Genomic DNA, 23,084 nt, shown 5'->3' on the forward strand with positions numbered 1-23,084 from the left:
GACTGTGATTACCCATCCTCAATGCTATTCCCCTCAGATGGAAGGTGAGTGCATCTCTTACTCTCAGGTGAGGGGTAAGGAAAAAATGGCCTCAGCAAGGGCCATTGGGGCTCATGCAAAATGGTGGGTGATATGGTTTCAAACTGAACTGGGGCCTTTCAGAAGGGTTGACTGTGTTTGCCCAAAGCCTAGCACCACTTCCTGTTTTAAGAAGAAGAAGAAAATAAGCCTCCCAGAAAACTCATTAAGAGGCTCAAAATTCTTCCTGGACATCAAATATGTCCTCAAAATAAAAAAAGTTTGTTTTTTTTTTAAAGAGTTAAGTGTAAATGAATCAAAACCAGACGAATTCAATTTCCCTTCAATTAAACAGAATTTTTAAAAAGTCCAAGGAAAAGGCACTTGGGACCAAATGTGTTTTGGGTTTTAAATGAGACCAAATTTTGGGAAAGAGTGTAAGACCCCAAAGCAGAGTCAGGCCCCATTGTTAGCTTACATTAATGCAAAGGGATTAACACAGCTCCAGTGTCACTTGGTAATAAAAACACCAGCTCATGGAAATTCAGGAAGCACCTCCTAAGACCCCCAGCCTCCAACTGGCTGCAAGAACACTCTACGACTTATCTTTGGGATTGTGGAGAAGAGCCACATGGGCCCAGATGGAACTTCTGTGAGTTCAGTCACCCACGCCCCCAAATAAGAAATGCTTTTAAAGCCTGCCTGGGATCAGAGTCTTATAAACATGGGAGCTAAAAGAAACTTTTGAAATCATACCTTCAATTTATAGATGAGAAAATCTTTAACATGAGGAAATTTACACAAATGCTGATGGCGTGAAGTGACTTGTTTACGATCTCAGAGCTCGTTTGGGGTAGAACTGGAGCTAGAATTCAGGTCCCCGGATCCTTGGCTGGACAATTTTTCTCCGTAGTTTACTGTGAAAATGGGATCCCCAAATCTCTGATATCAGCACACTGGGGCTAGAATGATGGTGCTCAGCTTATTTTTTACAAATCTATTTCTAATTGTCCCTCTTCATTTTTTACATCAGTTTTTTAAATTATAAAAGTAATATACACTAGTGATTGAAAAAGCCAAATACCACATGTTTATAGTGTGAAAAGTAAAAGTCTACTTTTCCCTGCCCAGAGGCAGCCACTCTTTAAAAAAAAACAAAACAAAAAACCAAAACAAAGCAAAACATTGAAAACGCACACACATGTATGATTATTTATGCATAGACAATTTCTGGAAGGGTCTAATCAGAAACAAACAAACAAACAAATAAATAAATATTTTCAAATTTTTTTTACAGAAATGGGACCACATATTTTGTAATTTGTATTTTCCCATGTATTAGTATACCTTGGAGAACCTTCTAAATCAGTGTATATAGACAATTGATTTTATTCCATTCAACAATTGCATGACTTTTTTTATACGAGTCTTCTAAAATTTATTTATCTAGTTCTGTATTGATGGACGTTTAGATTCTTTCCAGTTTTTGCCATTACAAACAATGCTACAATAAACATCTTGTACGTGTATCTTTGGTATCCGAGTGAACATGTCTGTGTGATACATTTTTAGATTTGGAATTATTATCAAATTTGTATAAATACTTAACATCACCATAATTGTTTCCAAATTGCATTCCAGAATGAGTGTACCAAGTTAGAGATCCACCAGCAGGGATAGAGAGTGACATTTCCCCTTATTCTTTCTAACATGAGGCATTGTTAAGCTGTTTTAATCTGTGCTATCCTCATAGGTGATAACTGTTGGAACTTCATTAATTTCATTTGAATATATACATGCTTGAGATTCTTTTCATATGCTTCTTGGCCATTTGCATTTCTTTTTCTAGCAGTTATTTGTAGCATTTTTGCCTATTTTTCTGCTAAGAGGTCTACCTTTTGTCTATTGATTGGTAAATAGCCTTTATATCTTAGGACATGTGCCCTCTGTTTGATGTATGGGAAATATTCTTTCTCAGTTTCTCATTTATCTTTTCACTTTACTTATGGCATTTTTCTTTATGTTAATATATAGAAGAACTAGAGCTGAGAAAGGGAGAATAATAAGAAGAAGGAGTTTCCCTGGCTGAAGCCCTGGACTTCCAAAAATGTCCATACAATGGACTAGTATCGCCAAGAATAAAGGGTCAATGGAAATTATAAGCTGGGTGTTACTCTTGGGAAAATGTGCCTACATTTCCTTGTAAAAAAAGCCACAAATAAAGATTCCCCCAGTGAGTACTGCTTCTTTTGGAAACTCCAATAGTCAGAGCTTAAAATCAGTAAGCAGAGAAACTTCTACTCTCTAGAAGCCTGGAAGAAACAGTGAAGGCATCCTGCTCTTGTTCGTTTGTGTGGAGTTCTGTGGAGCACTGTGCCTCGCAATAGTTTTCAACACTTAGTTGAATGAGTAAACGCACGAGTATGAATTAAGTGATAAATACCTGAAGACAAAAGGACTCTCAGGCATAAGCATTTTGATGTAAGTATATGCATCTATATAGATTGCAAAAGCACTGACAACTCACGAGCTGAGTAATTTTATAATATTAACCTGCTTGTTTTCACATTTCTGCTACATGAACAATATTGCAAAATTGTTCACTCTCAGACTTCTTCCCACGAAAAATCAGTGAATTCCCATATATTCAGACCTAACAACCCTGCTCCTGGTATGTTAGATTCCAGTAGACACGAGAAAACCACATATGTCTAGAATTGCAAAGTTAAAGCTCCCGTGACACCTGTAATGCTGGCCGCTTGCAAGTGTGCACTGGGATGTGACATACCGTCTTTTGTTACCTGGGACGCATGGCACTGAGAAAATGGGCCCTGCTGTGGGGAACACACTTCACATTTCAAGTCTGCATTTTCTTGGAAGTGGCTTGAAAAAATACATACTCTGGAATTTTGATCATGATCTAAATGGCAGGCACATTGCTCCCCGAAGATGGGAAATGTCTCAAATATTCAGTATTTTGGTTCATTTTTGTGGGTATAAGCCATTTTGAAGCTGTTATAAAGTTGATCTGAATTATCTGAAAGTGCATCTGAACACATAATCTCTGATCCTACTTGGAAAGATGGTGATAACTCTCCGAGTTTTTGGTTTGCTTGGGAGAAATGTCAGTATTTCTAAGTGAGGTGATGGGCCCAGCAAACCTATGAAAGTCTGTCAGACCTGTCTGAATTTCCATAGAAATTGGATTTGAGTTTCAGGGAAACAACTTTTCCTTTTGTCTCTTCTCACTTACTCTCTGCTGACTCATTCTCAAAAGGAACTAAAGTGGTAGCCCAGGATAGATGGCCCCGTTGAAAAGACAGCTTGTGGTGAAATCTCTAGAACAACTACGAAAGAACACACAGTCAAAGGAGGGAAAGGATAATCACATTTTTATGAGATCTGGTGAAACAGAGTTTCTCCTGCCTCTCTTGACTCCATATTTAATAAACAAACATCTTTAAACACAGCTGATAGCATGGTCTGGGGGCCTGAATTTATCACTGGTTTTCTAATCCTTTCTGCTGCTCACTTCTTATGGCCTCTGATAAGTGATGGAGCCACTTCCATCTCCATTTCTTAAGGAGCAGGGTGAGAATAGGAAGTCTTCTAAAATTTGTACAATTACCTAGATCATCCCTCTATTAAAAATTTTGTGATTCCTCCTTTCTATGTATTTGGTAAGACCTAAATTCTTTCTTATGGTATTTAAGGTCGTCCATAATGTAATTCCACCCAATATTTCCACGCTTACCTTCTCCTTCATATGCCCCCCAACACACACAAAAGTATTCCACTTTCCTAGAAAGCCCCTGAACCATATCTTCCTGTGCAAGTCTTACCCATGCTTCAAAGCCAAGAGGCAGTGTGGCTGGTGCGTAGAAAAAAAACAAGTATTCTGGAAAAAGAAGCCCTGGGCTTAAAAACCAAATCTGTCACCTATTAGCTGTCATCTTAGGCAAGTTACCTAACCTTTCTGAACCTTCATTTCTCCCCGATATAACAGAGTTGTGATGATATTACTTCCCACAGGGTTGCTTTGAGGATTAAATGCAAGGGTGTATATGAAAGTACTTTGTAAACAGAAGGGACTAAACACATAACTCTCATTATTCGGTCTTCCTGTGTCTCTCCAGTTGAAGTTGCCCTTTCGTTCCTTGAGGCTAGCAGAACACTACTGCATCCTGCTGTGCAAACACACACACACACACACACACACACACACACACACACACACGGCTTCTCCTCCTGCTCTGTCTCAAGGGCGGCAGCCCTTCTGCCACCAGCCTGGTGTCTTGATAGCATTTGTTTGTTTGTTTTGTTTTTTGCGGTAGCGGGCCTCTCACTGCTGTGGCCTCTCCCATTGCGGAGCACAGGCTCCGGACGCGCAGGCTCAGTGGCCATGGCTCACGGGCCCAGCCACTCCGCGGCATGTGGGATCTTCCCGTACCGGGGCACGAACCCGCGTCCCCTGCATCGGCAGGAGGACTCTCAACCACTGTGCCACCAGGGAAGCCCTTGATAGCATTTAATACCTAGTTCAGTTCCTGCCTAACAGCCATGCAGCAGACCTACTGACCTGCAATGCTACAGCTGGCATCAGCTTACGATGCCAATGGGACTAAGGTGACAAATTCCCATAAGGCCAGCTAGCTTTGTACGGAAAAGGGTTATTCCATAGATTGTGTAATTCTGTCAACTGTCCAAGATATTGGTCCTACAGGTGATAATGTGGGGATAGACACACCCCATCCATTGCCTCCGGGGAAACACCTCAAAGTCTGTGGGCTACTGATGCTGGGTCTATCAGGTCAGTAGAAGAATTAGAGTGACATCACTTAGTAATGCTGTCCCACTGATGAATTAGCACATGAATGGGATGAACACTATAGATAAATGTCATTAAAGCAACAGAAAATGAAACAGTGTGTAATCTTCTGCAGAGAGAAAGACACCTGCACAGCTCTGAGATTTCCAAAAATGCTATTATGGCTGGTTGAAGATTTTGTGAGATTGTGTGTGTGTGTGTGTGTGTGTGTGTAGATAGTGGCCAATGGCCTTTAGTCTTCTCAGTTTGTCACAAAACAACAAACAAAAGATAGACTTAGAAAGACTGTTTCAAGACAGGCCAAAAAAGGAAAGTCTTGTTATTCAAAACTAAACAAAACAAAAAAATTATTCTATACCTACATAATGCAACTGCATGTCTAAAATGAATGAAAATAGTAGGGTTTTTTTTCATTCTAACTCTAGACAGTTGGACCCTAATCTGAAAATCTTTCTATCAAGCTTCAGGTAGAATGAGACTTTTCCCACAGAAGATGAAGACCTTGCCGATGGCCTGAGTGTTGACTTACAATTTGGGGATATTTTCTGATGTTTGAGGGAGGATAAAAGCCTCAGACCCTTTGAAATCCTGCCTGGTGGTTCATCATCATAAAATTTTCCCAACTCTTTTTTTTTTTTTTTTGGCTGGGGCAACTCAGTGCTAGCATTTGTCTAATATTACATTTCTATAAAAGAGGTTTGGTTTAAATCAACCACCTTTCAAAACCAATACCAAATTAACTGGTTGACCCCAAATAGAAAGAGACATCGAAATCTTAAATCTTACATACTGTGGTTATTATTGAAGACCTACTTAATACACAGGCTACATATCTTGGGCCACAAGATATGTTCTAATGCATTTGAATATATTTTATTTAAATAGTCAAATATTCAATTATTAAAATAATTGAAATAGGAATTCAGCCCACCTGTCCCTGGTCTGTAGAGAGGCCTATTGGCTATTTAAGTAAAATACTCTATTTTTTGTTGTCTCCTGATTATGGAGATCTTGTTTGTCTACAGAAAGAGAAGGGTTTATTTTGGAAAAATTTTTAAAAATTATGTAAAAATCCTATCCAGAAATTTGGGATTTTTTTATGAATTATGGAAATAATTCAAGATGGTAGCAATACATTTTTCATTAAATAACAGAAGTGTCTTTAGTCTAAAGAGTCAGATTCTCCATGATATTTTTTAAAAGCTTATCTCTCTGTCTCTGTCCCTCTCTGTGCATCTCTGTTTCTGTCTCTGTCTTTTTCTCTTTCACACATGCACACACACACACACAGAAACACACTGCCTCCAGGGTTCTATAACTCATAAAAATGTAAAGAAAGCAAATAAAATGTTCATGGTACAGTGGAAAGAACACTAGCCTGAGGATTAGGAGCCCTGCATTCTCACCCTGGCTCTGCCACTAGTCAACCATGTGATCTTGGATAATTCAGTAAACTCTGGGCCTCAGTTTCCCTTCTCATAAAAGGAGGATATGGAGCTAAATAATCTCTAAATCTCTAAAGTTGCAAACCTGAAAACTTGAAGTTGCACAGCAGCCGAAGTGGTAGAAATTATTCACAAACAAATAGGATTCATCGTCTGGTAACTCCCCGAGGGAGGCAATTCTATGTGGTCGCGGGACAGAGAAAAAGACACAGCCTGTTTCGCCTGGAGTTCTCGTGAATCTAGGCGCTACGAAGGTTAATTAAAAGATGCAGGTGGGTGAGCGGTTCACTCTCAGAGTGAAGACAGCATCCACCTCTAATGACAGAAGTAAAGTCTTTGTTCCCGGGTATCCATCTCTCTGCTGCTTTCTCCCGGGATCCCATCCTGAAGTTTCCTGTCTGGACATGCACTGTCAGTGGTAACCTGCAGCCTGGGCCAGTCTGGCTCATGGACTCTGCTGGTTTTCAAAGCCCAGCTGTCACCTCAACCCTCCTTTCCCGTTTTGCTCTCCCAGCATGTACTAGTTGTGTGATGCTGAGGTAAAGGGTGAAAGCTGATAGTATCTCTGCTCAACTGCCACTTCATTGCAAGCATCCTCCCTGACCATTATGGCTGATACAGCCACATTGCTTTCTATTCCCTAACCTGCTTTACTGTTCTTCAGAAGTTGTATCACCCTGGACATAGAATTATTTATTTATGTGTCTGTCACCTCTGCCAGAGTGTAAATTCCAGCAGGGTTTTGACCCCTGTTTTATCCTCAACACATAAACCAGAGCCTTGGAACATAAGAGACCCCTAATTAAGATTCATAGCATTACTGAAATACCTATTATAATAAATCCATACCTATGATCTAATTTTCTGGCCAATCGATCCCCACAAGCCCTGTCCCCAAGGAGAAATTCAACTAATGTACAGTCAACGAAGGTACCAGACTTTATTGAATCCTTACTGTGCAAGGAGGTATTTGGCCCCATTTTATAGATGAGAAAACTGAGCCTCCAGGAGCTTAGTGTCTTGCTATAGGACACGCAGCAACAGAGCAGCAGAACTGAGAATGAACTCAGGTTTTCTGACTCGGAGTCCCCAGTTCATTTCCCTATTTCATTCACCAGGTCTGCATTTTCTCTGACTGTTTCCCCGTCTTTAATGGTACCATGTGCATTGACTGAATCAAGCCTCCATAGATGAAATAAGTAGATTCAGTTGAAGACTGCCTAGAACTAAGGTGCAGTTTTGGAAACCAGGTCATTCTTAAAGCAGCAAACAGTATCACGTGCTTTTCAACAACTGATACCATCTCTGTGGGGAGCAGGGTGGTATAGGGTGTTGTTTAATATTTAGATTAACTTATCTGTGGCAGAAGAACAGTAGAAGGCCTCCTGCAAATTTTGGTGCTCCCAACATGATGCTCGGAGCCTTCCCAGGAGACATTCTTGGAGAGGAGAAGAGAGCGTAATACAGAAGGACTTATTATAACAAGGGTGATGAAGTTAAGATTTTGTAATCACAAGAAGTTGTGCAAATTATGCACAAAGTAAAAAGCTTCTGCAAAGGAATCAAGACTTCCCTGGCATTCTGGACCAAACAGCTCCCCAGTGATGAGACCCAGAGGTATTTTGAAATATAAGTATGCTTCATATATGAGGAAGAAATACGCAGGTGCATAAAAATCACATGCCAAAATTAGTCAAAGATGACTTGTCAAGGCCATTCAAACTGGGAACACACATTCTGAATCTGTGTCTACAAATTCGACATGGTATGTGGTGTCTTCTGACCTCTCTCAGCCTAGAACTGGATTTCGTGGACATGTAGGTACATGTTCTTGCAAGAGCATGTGAGCGTGATATTTTAGGAACTGAAAGGATTGGAAAGGCACTATTGTAGAGGTAATTTAGTCCCACTATTTCACTTTTACAAAGAGTTTGAAGCTCATACTGGCTGAATGGACTGTGCATCCTTGCACAGAGACCAGAAGTCCCCTGGCCTCTCCTTGTCCACTGCCTTCTCCAAACACAGTGTTTGAACCAATGTGAGAGTGGGGTCTGGGAACCCCAAGATCCGAAGGTCACCCATGAACAGGAAACTGTGGCTTTCACACAATTTCAATACCAAAGTATACACTAAACACTCAATCCTTCAGAACGCTGGGCAGTGCAGAAGCCTGCTTGAAAAGCCTCTGCTCTGCCCACCAGCAGAGCAGCCAGGCAACCTGGATCAGAGACAAGGGTGCTCCGGGGGAGGATCTGGATGGGACTCACAGGCTCCCATCACCAGGTGAGAAGGAATCCTGTCACTCCCACCCCGGCATGAAGTGCCAGGGTCCTGGTCTAAGCTTGTTCTCATTGACGGCCATGCCAATCCCTGTGTATGCAGCTAAAGAGGTTAGCACATCCTGGGTTCACAGACCACAGCTTCCTCCCTACCCTCAGGGCCTGTGCCAAGAGGTCTGAGCATCGGGGAGATATTGCTTCACTTCTCCTTAGGGTGTCCACATAAGACCCTGGAGCCATCTTACCACCCTTCCGGGTCAGCTGGGGGCCTTCTGGGTAAGTGGCAAGCATCCTAGTGAGGGAAGTTTTCTAGAGTGGAACATCTTATTACTAAACCAGGGATACTGAGACACTTGCACGCACCCACCAATGAGAAGAGAAACTGGCATGAAATGACTGGTGGGTGACCACCTCCCTACAGGAATGCCCTCTCACCCATTCCTCACCCATGCACCTTAAACTGGAGGAACCCAGGCTCACAGAGGCTCCCTTCAACCCAATACAATCAGTAATCTCATCTCCACATTTTCAAGTTCCTGCTGTTGGTGCCTTTTACTTAAGTCAGCATATTTCAAACTTTCAGAGAAAAAAAAACTTAGAAAATAAAAACCACTACCCCACCCAAATGATAAAAATCTCCTGAATTCTCCAAGCCCAACATCCTCTTCCTCAGCCCTGAGCAAAGATTTGATTCCTCTGGGTTCTGGGAATGGCGGGCTCTGCCAGTCCCCACCTCACCAGCCTAATAGCTTTTCCAGACCGACTTGGGCTTGGTGTTGGGGGACAGCCTCGCAGCCAACTCCTGGTCCCATTCATTCCTCTCGGGCCTCTTAAGGCCAGTCACATTAGGGGCTGTCCCTCCTCTCTGCTCCTGGCTCCACTTCCCCCTTCCAGAGGGAGCAGGCAGTCAACCCTCGTGAAGTCTACGGTGAAACCCAGACCCTCACCCGTCCCTCTGGGCTGCACTTGGCAACGTGGACCCAGGCGCGAGGCGCGGGGTGAGGCTAGGGGCTGGGGGGTAGCAGGCAGTCGTCCGGGCCGCCGGCTCAGGGCCGCTTACTTTAGGAGGAGCGGCTCCGCAGGCGCGGGACCCTCTTCGAGAGGCCGGTGGGAGCCCGGGCGCGGAGTGCGGGAGCCGAGCGTGCGGAGCGGCGCGGACCGGCCGGGAAAAAGATGCCCCGGCGGAGGAGCGGCGAGGCCGGCCCGTTAGTCCCGAGGAGCCGGCAGCTCCCGAGCGCCGAGAGCCCGGCAACAGAAGTACCAAGAGGAAGGGAAACCGGCCCGCGCTGACATGTAAACAGGGCTTCCATCTGGAGCAGCCCGCGCACACAAACCCCCAGACACACTCACTCGCACCCCGATCCGCCTGCAACCAATCCACTTGCCCGTCCCTGGGCCCTCCCGGCAGGGGCCCGGGCTGCTGGCGGCTGCCCGCCCGCCCCCGCCGTCTTCGGCCTCGGGGGAGAGGAAGCCGGCCGCCGGGAGGGTGCCCAGTGCCGGGGCCGGGGTGCCCGGCTCGCCGGGTGGGAGTGGTGGTCCCGGAGGTCTCCGGCCCCCGGCTGCGATCGGCGCCCGGCTCCGCGGGTTTCACGCCGCCGCCGCCGCCCGCAGCCCGGCCGGCAGCGCGGTGGGAGGGGGCCGGTCTCCGCTCCGGGCAAGGGGTGCGGGGGAGATCGCTCTCGGCGGGGAGCCCGGCGGCTCGCCCCCGCCTGCGAGACTCGCCACCCGAGCGCGGGAGGAGACGGCGCGAAGCCGGGGCGCGGAAGGAAGGGAGAGTGGCCACGTCTTCCGGGACCCCGGCGCCCCGCGCCCAGCCTGCCCGCCGCCTCGCCGCCCCGGCCGACCCCGGCGCTCCGCGCCCACCGCCCGGTCGCTTACCTTAATAGTCCCGTCCATTTGGCCAAGTCTGCAGCCGAGCCCCCCAATATTCCACACATTGACCCGGTTACAGCCTGACCTCGCAGCCCCTTCGGATTAGCCCGGCGCGGCCTCTCTGGCGCCCTGGGCCCTCCCTGCGTGCCCCCCGCGAGCGCCCTGCCCTCGCTCCCCTGTGCACGTTTGTTGTTGTAGCGGAGCGAAAAAGAGACAGTTAACCGGATGAAACTTTTTTTCAGCTAATTTTGGGAAGTGACTTCACTTTGCGAATGGGGAGGAAGTCCTATCTCTCTCTCTCTCTCTCTCTCTCTCTCTCTGTCTCTCGCTCTCCTCTCTCTTCTCTCCCCTCTGCTCTCCCTCGTCTTCCCTCTCCCCCACTCACACCCCCTCTTCCTCCCCTCCGCGGGTCCTGCTTTTCGCATCACACACACTATATAAATACACGCGGAGATGCCCAGATACATTCATGCGCTGCGCACACAGGATACTTGCTCCCGGGAGATAAGAGCGAGCTGGGAACAATGCCGGGGTCCACGCCCAGCGCCCGCGCCCTGATTCCCGCAGTCTGCATGCCTCCCCCCACACCTTCCCCCAAAGTCCAACACCGAACGCCTTTGGCCTCCTTCCTTTCCAGGGGCCGTTGGCCGAAGGTGGCCCTCCTGACTCATTCACTTTCCGTTTCTTCCCACAGATACGTTCATTAATGTTTTTTCCAGCCGGAGTCAAACTTTTTCGGGGGTGGAGGGGGGAGGCGGGGGGCGGGAGAGTTTACTCGGGCTGGGGATAACCTGGAGCCTACTGCCCGGGAAGATCCGGACGCAGACCGAAGCCGACCAACCATTAGAAAGTGCATCCAATGGGAATTTTTCCACTCGGGCCCTCGGCTGCGGAGTCGCGCAGACTCCCGGAGCGGCTCGCCCATCGACGCGGACTCGGGGCGGTTTCGGACGGACCCCGGCAGTCGGGGGCGTGGACTCGGCTCCCAGCGAGCTGTGAGCGGAGGGACGCACGCGGGGAGGAGCGCCTCGGCCTCTCCGCTACTGGGGAGGTCCCGGCGCCCGCCGAGGGCCGGGACCTGCGGCACCCCAGGCCACTGCTCCGCGCCTTCTAGGGTCAACTCCCTGGCACATACCCCAACCCGATGGCCCAAGCCCTGGCACTCGGGTCAAAGCCGCCTATGCAATGCCACCTTGGGCCCCAAGAAACCTACACTACGGAGAGACGATCGCTCCAGGCTGGCCGGCGGGTCTCCAAAGCACAGCAGGCAACATCCCCACACCGACCCAGACTTCTCCCGGGTGAGACCCCCGGGGCCGGGGCTCCAGACCATCATCCCCACCCCGCCGTGAGGCCAACCTCCCCTCGGCCCGCCTTGTCGGGCCCCGCCACCCGGAGACCTCCGGGGTCCTTCCGCAGTGCCGCCGCCCGCTCCAGTTGGCACAGCGAGGGGACCCCCGGGCGCTCTCGGCCTGACTCGCTTCTCCCCGACCTCCTCCGAAACAGGTTACCTTGTCCACGCTCTCCAGACCACGCTTTGGACTTTCTCACTTTTATTTAAGAGTCCACCCGGAGAAAGAGGAGAAAAAATCCAGAGGAGATCCGAGTCAATTGGAAAGAAAAACTTTCAAAAGGGTGTCCACAGCGGCGAAAAAGGTGACTTATTAATTCTTTATTTCTTCAGGAGCAGTTGAGCCCGAGAGCTCGCTGGCCTCCCTCCCTCCCCCCACCCCCTTCTCGAAATTAGTCTCATCAATTCAGCTCCAATTTTGGGTTCGAATACAGACACGGGTCTGAACGTGACCAGACCTGGAGTGGCGGGTGCAGCTTGCCAGCAATTGTGACTCGGTGTGCGCGTAAGGGGGAGAGGGGTGGGGGGATGGGGTGGGGGTGGGATGGGGGCCGGGCCGGCCCCCCCCACCTCCTGTCTGCTTCTCAATCCAGGGGTCTGCTCGGGGGCTCCCCTGGGACCGCCACATCTGGTTACCGCTAGCGGGGTCAGTCCCCCCCTTTGCCTGGGGCCACCAGTTCTGGAGTTCAATTAAAAGAAATCAGGCTTAACCCTTTCCTCCCCTCGGCCCCGACGCCCGCCCTCTCTCTCTTCCCTTCAGCGTTTCCACATGCTTTCCAGAGAGGAAAGAGGTTAAAGGGAAAGGAAGAATGAATTACATCCTTTCAAACCCCGAATTGTTTCCTTTTCAGCCCAGACTCTGCCGACCTTCAAACGACAACAAGGCTTTCAGGAGGGTGCGGGGAAACCGCTTCCCACACGGACCTGACCAGAAACCCGGCACCCCCGGCCACATTCCCCCTCTTTCAGGCAGAGAGAACTCCAGTCTACCGCCAGAGGCCCCCTTCCTGGTGCTGGGCAAACACTCAGGCCGTTAAAGGCCACCGCAGGCCAGCCAGCGTCTCTCCCTTCTACACCCGGTCTTCCTAGTACTTGAGAAGGCTCCTCTGTGGCAAAACATTGGCCAGGTGTCTCTTCCCAACTCCTGTCCAGCCTGGCAAATAACAGATTGGCTTCACTGCTCTGATCAGTAAGTCACCCCAACATCTCTAGTATCCCCAACTCCTTTTAGCAGGAGCTGCCTCTCCCCTAAGGAGAACTCAATGTGGAACTAGATTAAAATGAGGACTTGCCCTCCTGTCTGAGCTGTGGAACTCAACAGCACTTTCTGTTTCTGCCTGTAAAACCAAAGCTTCTGGCAATTTCGTAATTTTGAAGATGGTGGGGAGGGGAGGAGGCTGGCACTGGTACAGCTGTCACCCCTTAGTGACTCACTGACTGGCACTGGGGCCGTGACTTTTAATGTATACCAGCCCCTCTGTTAGACGCTCCTGTCCATTCACAAGGTCCTCCACCCAGAAAGAAGAGCCCCCCAACTCTGAAGAGCCCTCTGAGGGAATCTGAGTCTCCCTGTGACCCGCATTGGCATGGCAGTGGGCAGGGCTGCCCACTTATGTAACTCTGGGTTTGATGTCCCACTCCACTGCTGCTGCTGCTTTTTTAAATCCTGAAGGGGGAAAACAGCCCAAACCAAACACAACAGTAAACAAGTCTGCCCTGTTTAATGTGGTTGCCACCAGACATCTGGAAAGATGGTTTGATCCTGGCAGCTCACATTGTTTTCACGAGCAGCCAAAGAGAATATTTCGAATGTTTGCATTGAGACAAATTGATAGAGAGCCTGTGGTGAAGCAGCTACAGATGAAAACGGTCTTGGAGCTGGGGAGGGGGAATCCTTCCCCTTCTCTCTCCTCACCCCTCTTCTGCCCTCTCCCCTCCCCCTCCTCTCCCTTCTCCTGGCCCAGCTAGGGGCTGGTTACCCCAGCCCACGAATTTGCTCACACCCTCTTTCCTGGCTCACCAGAGACTGTCCTGCCTCTCCCTTTCCCAGACTGGGCAGGGCTGGTGACCAGGAGCTGATGCCCAGTACCATCCTGCCCACTCCGCCAGGCTGGCTTTCAAGTCAGGGGAAGCTCACAGCCAAGGGAGCCAAACCCGCACTGAAAACAAAAGCTAGCAACCGGGGGGTCGGGGTTGTGGGGGGGAACCAACAAAAGAGCCCACCACACGTTTCTGAGTCTAAGGTCACTTGCAGAAAGCATGCCCACGGGGGCGAGTACTCAGGGAACCTTTGGACTTGGAGCATTTTCATTGCAACTGTGGTGGGGCGACTTGCCTCGCACCATCCGCACTTGACAATATTTTCAAAGATGCGGAAGTCCTGCTTCCCCCGGGAGGGGAGCGGCGGGGTGAAACGTGTCTTGGCTCGCTCAATGTCAGCCCTTTTGACCCGGTCAAGACTTTCCAGACGCGGCTTCCCGGGCTTCTTCGGTCCCAGCCCGGGTTGGGGGTGGGAGGACGCGACAACCGGAGCCGGGTCCCTGGGGTGCCTCCAGACCTCGGGACCTCCGGTCACTTGAAACCCCGAAAGATGCCAGGCTTGGCAGGGCGTCGCGGGCGGGTCCTTCCCCTTTCGTCCTCCCTCCTCCCGGCCCCTCCGGTCCGGCGGCCTCGGCGGGTATTCGAGCTGGCAAGGGGGGTGGGGGAGGGCGCGCGGGGGAGGGATGGGCGAACGAGCGCCAAAACTCCAGACTGCACAACTGCAGCTTCAAGTGTCTGGCCCCTCGCTCGAGGCCATAATTAATTTGAGATTTATTTTTATTGGAGAACTCGAGTCTCGTCTGACCTTAGCCAAACAAGGCAGCTCGAGCCGCCCCTGGATGCGCTTGAATGCCGGGGAATATTTCTGCAGGAAGGCTCTGCAGGCGCGCCTGCTTTGAATTTGTTTCTCAGACTTCATCGACTCACAGATTGAAGGAAGATTTAGAGCCTCTGCTGGCCCGGCCCGCTCCCCACGCTCGTTCTTGCCTTAGCGCCAAGAGGGTTCAAAACGCTACGTGGGAGGCCGCGGCGGCGGGAGGGCCCGGGAGGGGGAGGGTCTCTGCGCCCCGAGCCCCTGGCGCTCCGGGGCCGGGTCCCCAGACCACGCGGCGTCGAGGAGGAAATCCCAAGGGAGTCCGAGACTGACCAGAGAGCGCAGGCTGACAAGAGGTGGAGACCAGCCAGGTGCCGGGACCCTCACCCGGTGGCGGCGCCTAGACGGGGGCTTTGGGGGAAGGGAGAATTCAGCCTTTCCAAATCTCCAGCCGCCCTGCCTCCCAGCCGCCCCAAACAGCATGCAAAGTACAGACCTGTGTCCTTGAAACGCCGTTTCAGGACCTGCCGGCCAGATGCTGCCCCTGGGCCGCGCCGTTGCGAACATTCTGGGGCTACCAGTCTCTTTTCGTCTGGTTGGGGGGGAGTCTCCCCCAGAATGCAGCGTGGGCTGAACCAGCACGCTGGTTGGAGGGGGAGCGAGAACAAGGAGTCTGGGTGACTCGTAAGGAGGGAAAGTGGGGGACCCTGCCAGTCTCGAGTGGGGCGGCGAGGGGTCTTCGGGGATGTGCTCCTGGCGCTGGGATTGACAGGTGCTTTGCCCAGTGCGGGCACCTCGCAAGGACATGGTCAGGGTTCCTCCACTGGGTCTCCTGCCCCTCCCCGATACCTGCAAGTGGAACGTCCTGGTTGAACATTCGCATTGGGAAACCCGGCTCATTGGGTTTATATTCTGGCTCTGCACTTACCAGCTCTGTGGCCTTGGACAAGTTCCTTAACCTCTCTGTGCTTCAATGTCCTCATCTGTACGTTGGCTTTATAATAGGACCTACCTCAAAGGGCTGTTGTAAAGATGGAGTGAGTGTTTAGAACTCGCCTGGCAGGCAGCACAACTTTGCCCTTATTGTTTGTATCTTGGCTCTGCCCCCTTGTAAGTTGGGTTACATGAACCTCTCAATGCCTCAGTTTCTCATCTGCAAAATGGACCACCACCTAGGGCTGTTATTAATATTAAATAAGTTAGTACAAATACAGTGCTCTCCCCCTTTTCACCTTTCTCTTGCTCCTTCCAGCCTCAAACCCGCCCTATGCTCTCTCCTGCGCAGTTCTCCTTGAGCACTTGGAACCCAGATCGCTGCCCGGGTGGAGTGGGCACCCTTGGTTCCCCAGGGCCCGGCCTGTCTCCTGGCTCCTGGGGCCCGGGCGCCTGGACCTGCCGTGTTTGTCAATAATATCAGAGCCGAGTGCTGAGGCGGGATGGCCGGGGCTTGGCGGCCGGAGGCTGTTTGTGCCCCTCTGGCAAATGGTAGGCGTAGGGAGCCTGCGGAACAGACCCAAGATTGTCATCGCCACGCGGACCTCCCGACCTCATCAATGCACCTCTTTGTGCAACAATACAAACTTTGTGGCTGCCGAAAAATCCATTTTTTCCCCTTGAAAGGAGCTCCTGCGGCGAGCGGCTCCCCTGGCGGCCGGAGCTCGTAGACTGCCGCCCCTCTCCCCCTCCCCCAGCGGCTCCCTCCACTCGCCGGGGCCCGTTTGCTTTCTCTCTGACTCTTGGCCTGGGTCAGGCTCCCGGGCTCCCACTTGCCCCTCTGGGTCCTCCTTAAGGTTTGGGGTCCCCGGGTGTGTGCAGACTCGGGGGTCTCAGTGGATGGGAGAGAGACTGCAGCTCCCCGCCCCGGGGCCCTTCCCAGCCCTCGGGGCAGAGCCGGGAGTGAGAGCCGGGTCAGCTGCGCTCCGCGTCCCGGGAGCGGTGGAGTGGGAGGGGTTACAGCGCCCATAACCCCCCAGGAAACCTGGACGCCGCGAACCGAGCTCGCTGTAGTCTGTGTCTGCTCTGCCACCTCCTGGGAGCCATCCATCCACCCATCCGTTTACTGATTACCCGTCCATTGACTCACTCGTTTTTCATTCATTCATCACTGATAGATTAAACAGCCCTTCCCGGCCAAGCCTCCCAAACCCGGCTTCCCCAAAGTGACTATGTGGACTCCTTCAGACCACAGGCGGGGAAGATGCTACTTGGTGTCAACAGACTTCCCTTGAGAGAAACAGGAGGAGGGCTGGACGCATAATTGACGCGCCCAGATAAGACCCGAGAGTCCCCACGCCGTCGAGGTGCCCGGTGCCCGCAGACGGTCACTCCGCCCGGCTTTCGCGGATGCTGGACGCAGCGGAGGGGGCCAGGAGGGAGGGGCGGGGGCCTCTCGGGGCGGGGTTTCGGGAAGGAGGGGGCGGAGCCGAGCCCTAAGGAGGTGGGAGTTAGTTTGCCGAGCCGCAGCGGTCCTTCCTTTTCGGAGCTGGGGAAGGATCTGGGCTGCTACCCGGAAGGCGGGAGGTCGCGCTTGGGATGCGAGAGCACCTCGCCGCGGTCCCCACCCCGGGCAGCTCCGCACCTTCGGCCCGCCCCGCCCCGCTGGCGGATTTTCATTAAACGTGTAACCCAGATGTCCTGGCCTCGGTTTGTTTACATTCTTGGGAACTGCTGTGGAAAAGGAAAAAAAAAAAAAAAGCCAACCCCCTTCGATATACCTTCAAATACAGGAATCTGCGCTTTTGAGGGGCCGGTGGAGCCGAGGAAGGTGGGCTTTGAGGACCGGGGGTGTCGAACCCGTAAGAGAAGCGCGTCGCGATCACTTGCCCGCACCCACACGCGCGCGCTCACACCCTCACACTCTTGTCCACACAGACCCCTGACTCGGGGAACCTGCTGTGCACGGCGCGGCGTGGGCGCACGACCCATCGGGACCGGACGCTGGCCCGCGGGTCCTGGTGCCGGCGTCTCGGCTTTCCTGCACGGCCCTCACCAGGCTCGCCCCCCTCCATTCTCCCAAAGAGAAGCGGCCAAGAGGCTTGGTCCTCAACCAGGGATTCCCGAGGGTCTGCGCCATCCTCATCCCGTCTAGCTAGTGGCCCCAGCTCCACACCCACCTGCTAGGAGCGTGGCCCGCTCCACCCGCCTCTTTTCCCGCGGAAAGGGGGAAGGAACCCTAGGTCCGGGGAGAGGGTCTGGTGGTGCTGGGGGGGTCATTACCTGTTTAAAGACGCTGTCATGTCTTACCTTGACGTAAGACGACGTGTCGGGGACTGTCTGAAACATCCTGGGTGGGTGAGGAAGGGTCGAGAAGGCCCAAGAACCAACCTGGGTGGGAGAAACCTCAGTCACCCGCGAGCGGAGCAAGGGTGAGACGGTGGGGGGCAGGGTGAAGTGGGAGAGCAAAAGAGAGACGACAGGAGGGCTGGGAGGCTCCGATCCACCTGGACCAGTGAGGGAGGGTGGGGTGCAGGCACGGCCACCCTCCCTGTGCCTCTGTCCCCCAGGCTCCAGGCTAAGGGGTGGTGGTGAGAGCCAGCTCACATCGTTGGGCCTCTTGGCTACAGTCCTGTAACCTTCCATCGGCAGCCGGAGATGCCCATCTCCCCCAGGGCCCGCGTAGTTTCATACCTGGGGATGCAGGGGTGGGGATAGGGGTGCCAGAGGAGAGAAGGTGGCCAGGATAGAGGTAGGTCTCCTCAGCTTTGCAGCCCGAGGCTCCAGGAAACAGATATTTACAGAGTTGCCCACGCTGCGGCCCTCGGGGCACAGACCTTCTGCCTGACTCCCCTACCCACCCCCACCCCCCAGGGCTCCACTAGCGTCCAGCTGTCTCCCTCTTCCCTGCTGGGGGACCACTTAGAAGGGCCCCTGCCTCAAGGTTCTGGAGGTCTGTGGAGGCCCCTTTCCCAGAGCGCACCCCTCACCGCCACCGCTTCTGGAAGAAATCAAGTTTTCTCAGCAGAGACAAAGACAATGAATGAGGCCGCCTCATTTCTAGTGGCAGGGGAGGTGGGGTCTGAAGTTTGAATATTTGGACTGGAGGGCGCAGAAAGCTACCCTAGGAGGCCAGGTGCCTCTGCATGAGTCTCTCCCCGCCTGGCCAAGTCTGGCGGCTCTCTCTCTCCTCTTCCTTCCCTTCCTTCTCTTAAACCATCTCTAACGTGGCAGGGCGCAGCTTCTACAGCAGCCAATGTGTTTCTGATAAAACGCTTTTCTCCCCACTAACGAATTCCAGCTTTTTGGCTCCCGAAGCCACAACAGACACACAAGTTCAGGGACCAGGTACATTTCTCCGGGCTCCTAGATTCCCATTCACTGTTCTCCCCTGGTGCCCTTGCTCTAGAGTCTCCCCATTTTCTTTGAAAGTTGGAGTGAAATTTGCAAGAAGAGTGAGCAGGAGGGAAAAAAGGACAGAAAAGAAAGCCTGGGAGGGAATGAGAGAAGGAGCCCCAGAAAGCCTCCAGGCTGCACCTAAAGCAGGCAGCCGTGACCCTGCATCACCCCCCAGAGATCCCTCGCAAACGAACACCCACCTTAGACACCCCTTCCTGCTCCGCCAGCAGGAGCCGGACTCCGACAGCTCCAGGGCGTTCAAGCTCTTGGTGTGACTCCTCTGCCCCCAGACTCCCGATCCTTGGCAGAATGGAATTAAACCTGCTGGCTGCCCAGAGTCAACGTTTGCCTTTCTTTCCAGCGTATCCAGACAGGCAGCCTCAGCTCCTGCACATCCTCGGGGGCTGCAGGAACCACTCAAGTCTGCGCGTCCTGCAGCTTTCCTCTCCGCTGCCTCTCTCCAGCTTTCTCCGTCCCACTCCCTCTTCCTCTCTCTTTTCCGTCTTTTAATTTGATTTCCGTTTTCTTATCAATATTTCAACTGCTGTCTGATGAATTGTTCTAATAGACAGCCACCCATCTGCCCCCAGCTGCTTTTCCAGAAACCTCCCTGTGTTCCTAGGAAATGTCAAGGAGCACCAGAAACCACCATGTATCATAAATGTAAAGACACACAACCGAGTCAAGCCAGGAGGAGACGTAGAAACCAGGGCCTTCTTTAAGCTGATTATTGAGTTTCAAACGACTGCAGCACAAAGAATTATTCTTCAAATTTAAATGATATGAGTGATGTCTACTTTGATTTTTCGAGCCCTTAAGTTTTTCCTCCTTAAAAGTGACTCCTTTCTCTTATTTGGTCCTCTCCAGGCATATACCTCCTGACTCACATTTTCTAGGCAGCGTCTATAAGAGCAAGTAGATTGCAAGTGTCAGGGAACCAACACTATTATGGGGTTTTGATTAAAAAATACACATACATTTAAAAACACTCTTGCTGTAACACATTGTAAATCGACTATACTTCAATTAAAAAAACAAACACTCTTACTAAGGGATTTTTTCTGGGTCCTCAGATTTGTGTTTTCTGGAAATCTGGAATGTTGCTCATTTCTTGGCTTGTAGGCCACTTGTAGACCTGGCCTTGAATGGGGCTCCGATTTGTGGGTCATGCTCGCACTGCCTTTCAGGTGCCCCATCCCAGGGCCATTCTCCACAGACCCTGGGCCGTTTTCACACACTGGCCCCCCCTCTCCAGAGTCTCCTGTAAAAGGGAACTGCTTACCAGGCCCCAGACCAGAACTTTGGCGGGGAGGGAGATGGCGGATAGAAGAAAGCAGAGGTGACAGGTAAGAGTAAGAGTAGAGAGTGCGTCAGTTTGTAAGAACAAAACCGACAGTTTTGTACACCTCTGATAATTAGTCTCAGTTTCTCTAGCTTTCCCCTCCTCTTCCTTCCTGGGGTACCCAGATCTCTGGCTACTTTGGTCCTGGACACTGGGAAAATTTGTTTAGTACCTGCTTCCTCCTTTCCACCTCCCCCTCCTCCCTATCCTCCCCCTCCAACTGGCTCTGGAAATTTCTGACCAAAAGGCAATTGCTTGGATTTCATTTCTGGAGAAAGCACACTTATCACCCAGATCTCCCCACGTGGGGGGTATGGGCGTCAGGGTTATTCATTATTTCCTTCTCAACAATATCCCGATTTTTCTCTCCGTCCCTCCCCCCAAAGCTCAACATATTGAAACATTTTGCTGCTTAATAAGAGCGGCCGGGAGAGCTGGGAGGTGAAAGGCCAGCCTGGGACCGTGACTGGGGCTGCCCGGGCTCAGCGCTGACAGCCGGGCTGCCCCCGCCCAGCACATTCCTGGCCACGGCTTAGAAAAACAAGACAGGGCTGGGGAGGGGAAGCGACTGAAGTACCAGAGCCACGGCCCCGTATTTTTGTTCTTGGGATTCTTGGAGAGCTTGTCTTCCCTCCCAAAGGGAACAAACACTATGCTACACAACCACGAATAAAACAGAAGGTGCTCCTCCAAGCAGATAATAATCCTACACTAATGTCATGCATTTCAAAGGTAAGCTCTTTTTAGGAAAGTTAGAGATTTGAAAATGAAGGCTTCAACTATCTTAGAGGAGATGAAAATGAAGCACATTGTCTAATTAATACCTCACCACCCAGATTAGGTTTTTCCTCCCTTTGTCCTCCCTTTATTTTCTTTTTCCCTCCCTCCCACTCCCTCCTTCTTCCTTCCTTCTCTTGAAGGTGATTTCTAAGAGATCCCTTGAGTACCTGCCCCTAGATTTTTAACCCTTTTCTTTATGTTTTCACAATTGGCATTACATCCTTATTTGTAGACACATCTGTCTAAGGTTTGTTCCCTTCATTAGACTGTAAGCTCCCTGAAGGCAGGAGTTGAGTTTGTCTGGATACTTACTGTCCACACTGAAACTGCGAGGCAGAGAAACAGAACGATTATTTACCTACATCCCTCCTTTCTGACCAAAAACTAAAGAAGGAAATATAGAACAAGCACACGGAACCATCACATTGTTATTAAGGAGAAACTGACCGGAAAATTACACCTGAGTGAGTGATCCTGATTCATTTTCTGCTTTGCAGGGTTACATGAAATCAGTGCTCATGTGTTGGCTTCATTTTTACATAAATGGTTCAACCAGGGAGTATGTGATCATCCCTCTTCCCAAGCACACTTCGTGTGGTCAGCTGACGGAGGTGTCCCGTCTCCAGGTCCTGTACCAAACTCTTCAGGGTTCTCTGTGTGTGTGTGTGTGTGTGTGTGTGTGTGTGTGTGTGTGTGTTGGGGGGGTGCGCTTGAGCACGTGTCCTATTTCTTACTCTTCCGGTAATTTTATTTTATTTTATATTATTTATTATTTTTTTTTTTTGCGGTACACCAGCCTCTCGCCGTTGTGGCCTCTCCCATTGCGGAGCACAGGCTCCAGATGCACAGGCTCAGCGGCCATGGCTCACGGGCCTAACGGGCCTAACGGGCCTACCTGCTCCGTGGCATGTGGGATCCTCCCGGACTGGGACACGAACCCATGTCCCCTGCATCGGCAGGCGGACTCTCAACCACTGTGCCACCAGGGAAGCCCTCTTCTGGTAATTTTAAAAGCCAAGAATTGGCATTCATCCCAAGGGTCATGCAAATAATAAAATCTTGTTGGTCCTGGGAAAACAGACGAGTTGAGAATGAATTGAGGAATAATCTGGAGTTCTTTTCAGAACTGGACATAGACCTGGAAGCCTGCCTTGTTTGTGCGTGTATGAGGCGGGGGAGTGTTAGGGATGTCTTTGGCCTTGACCATGCAGTCTGGGAGCAGGGGTGGGTGGGAGTAGACCCAGGCTGTCTATCCTCCAGGAGGATATGACCAACTCCCTTAGTCACCTGGAGCCTTCGATCTGCCAGAAGAAGACTGCTGAAATTGGTAACAGCTGCCATAAGAAGGCACAAAAGAGAGGAGGATGGGGGGGAAAGGGGTAGGAAGGCTCATGAAAGCCAGTTTATCCCTCCAAGTGTTTCCAAAGGAGAAGGGGTGGGGACTTTCTTACTCCAGGTACCAGCCTGTACCAAGCTGCTTCCTTGGGCTGTAGATTTGCAGTCCAGGGCCTGGGTGGCAGGTGACCCTGGTGTAGAGTTTAGAGATCAGGAGACTGGAATCCAAGAAAGGTCCCCAGTGGGGGAATATCTGGGTGGCACGAAGCTTGGCCCTCCATGGGTTCTAGGATTCTAAGCAAGACAAGTAGGATCGGCTTCTTTATTTAGCAAATGAGAGTGCTACGATTAGATCATCATGAGATGCCTTCCAATTGGAGCGTGCTGTAATTCTGTGAGATTATTTAACCTGGGAAAGGATGTGAATCAAAGACAAATTCACATTCTAGCGTTAGAAACTCGGGGTTCTGGTCTTGGTTCTGCTCCTGATGACTGGTGTTAGGGGCTGAATCGTGTCCCCCTAAAATTCATACGTTAAAGCCCTGATCACGCTTCAGAGTGTGACTATGTTTGGAGATAAGGCCTTTAAAGAGGTGAATAAGGGGGCTTCCCTGGTGGCGCAGTGGTTGAGAGTCTGCCTGCCGATGC

The 23,084-nt window shown here is 51.1% G+C and overlaps 1 long non-coding RNA gene across 1 annotated transcript; it reads left to right on the top strand.

Moving 5' to 3' along the window:
- Positions 1–11,664: 11,664 nt before the first annotated feature.
- LOC307055942 lies at positions 11,665–17,005 on the top strand. The gene is made up of 3 exons (XR_013810990.1): positions 11,665–11,743; positions 11,949–12,098; positions 16,759–17,005. It is a non-coding gene; the product is annotated as an uncharacterized lncRNA (long non-coding RNA).
- The last annotated feature ends 6,079 nt before the right edge of the window (positions 17,006–23,084 follow it).

This window comes from Hyperoodon ampullatus (assembly GCF_949752795.1).
Source record: "Hyperoodon ampullatus genome assembly, chromosome: 7".
NCBI classification, from domain to species: domain Eukaryota; kingdom Metazoa; phylum Chordata; class Mammalia; order Artiodactyla; family Ziphiidae; genus Hyperoodon; species Hyperoodon ampullatus.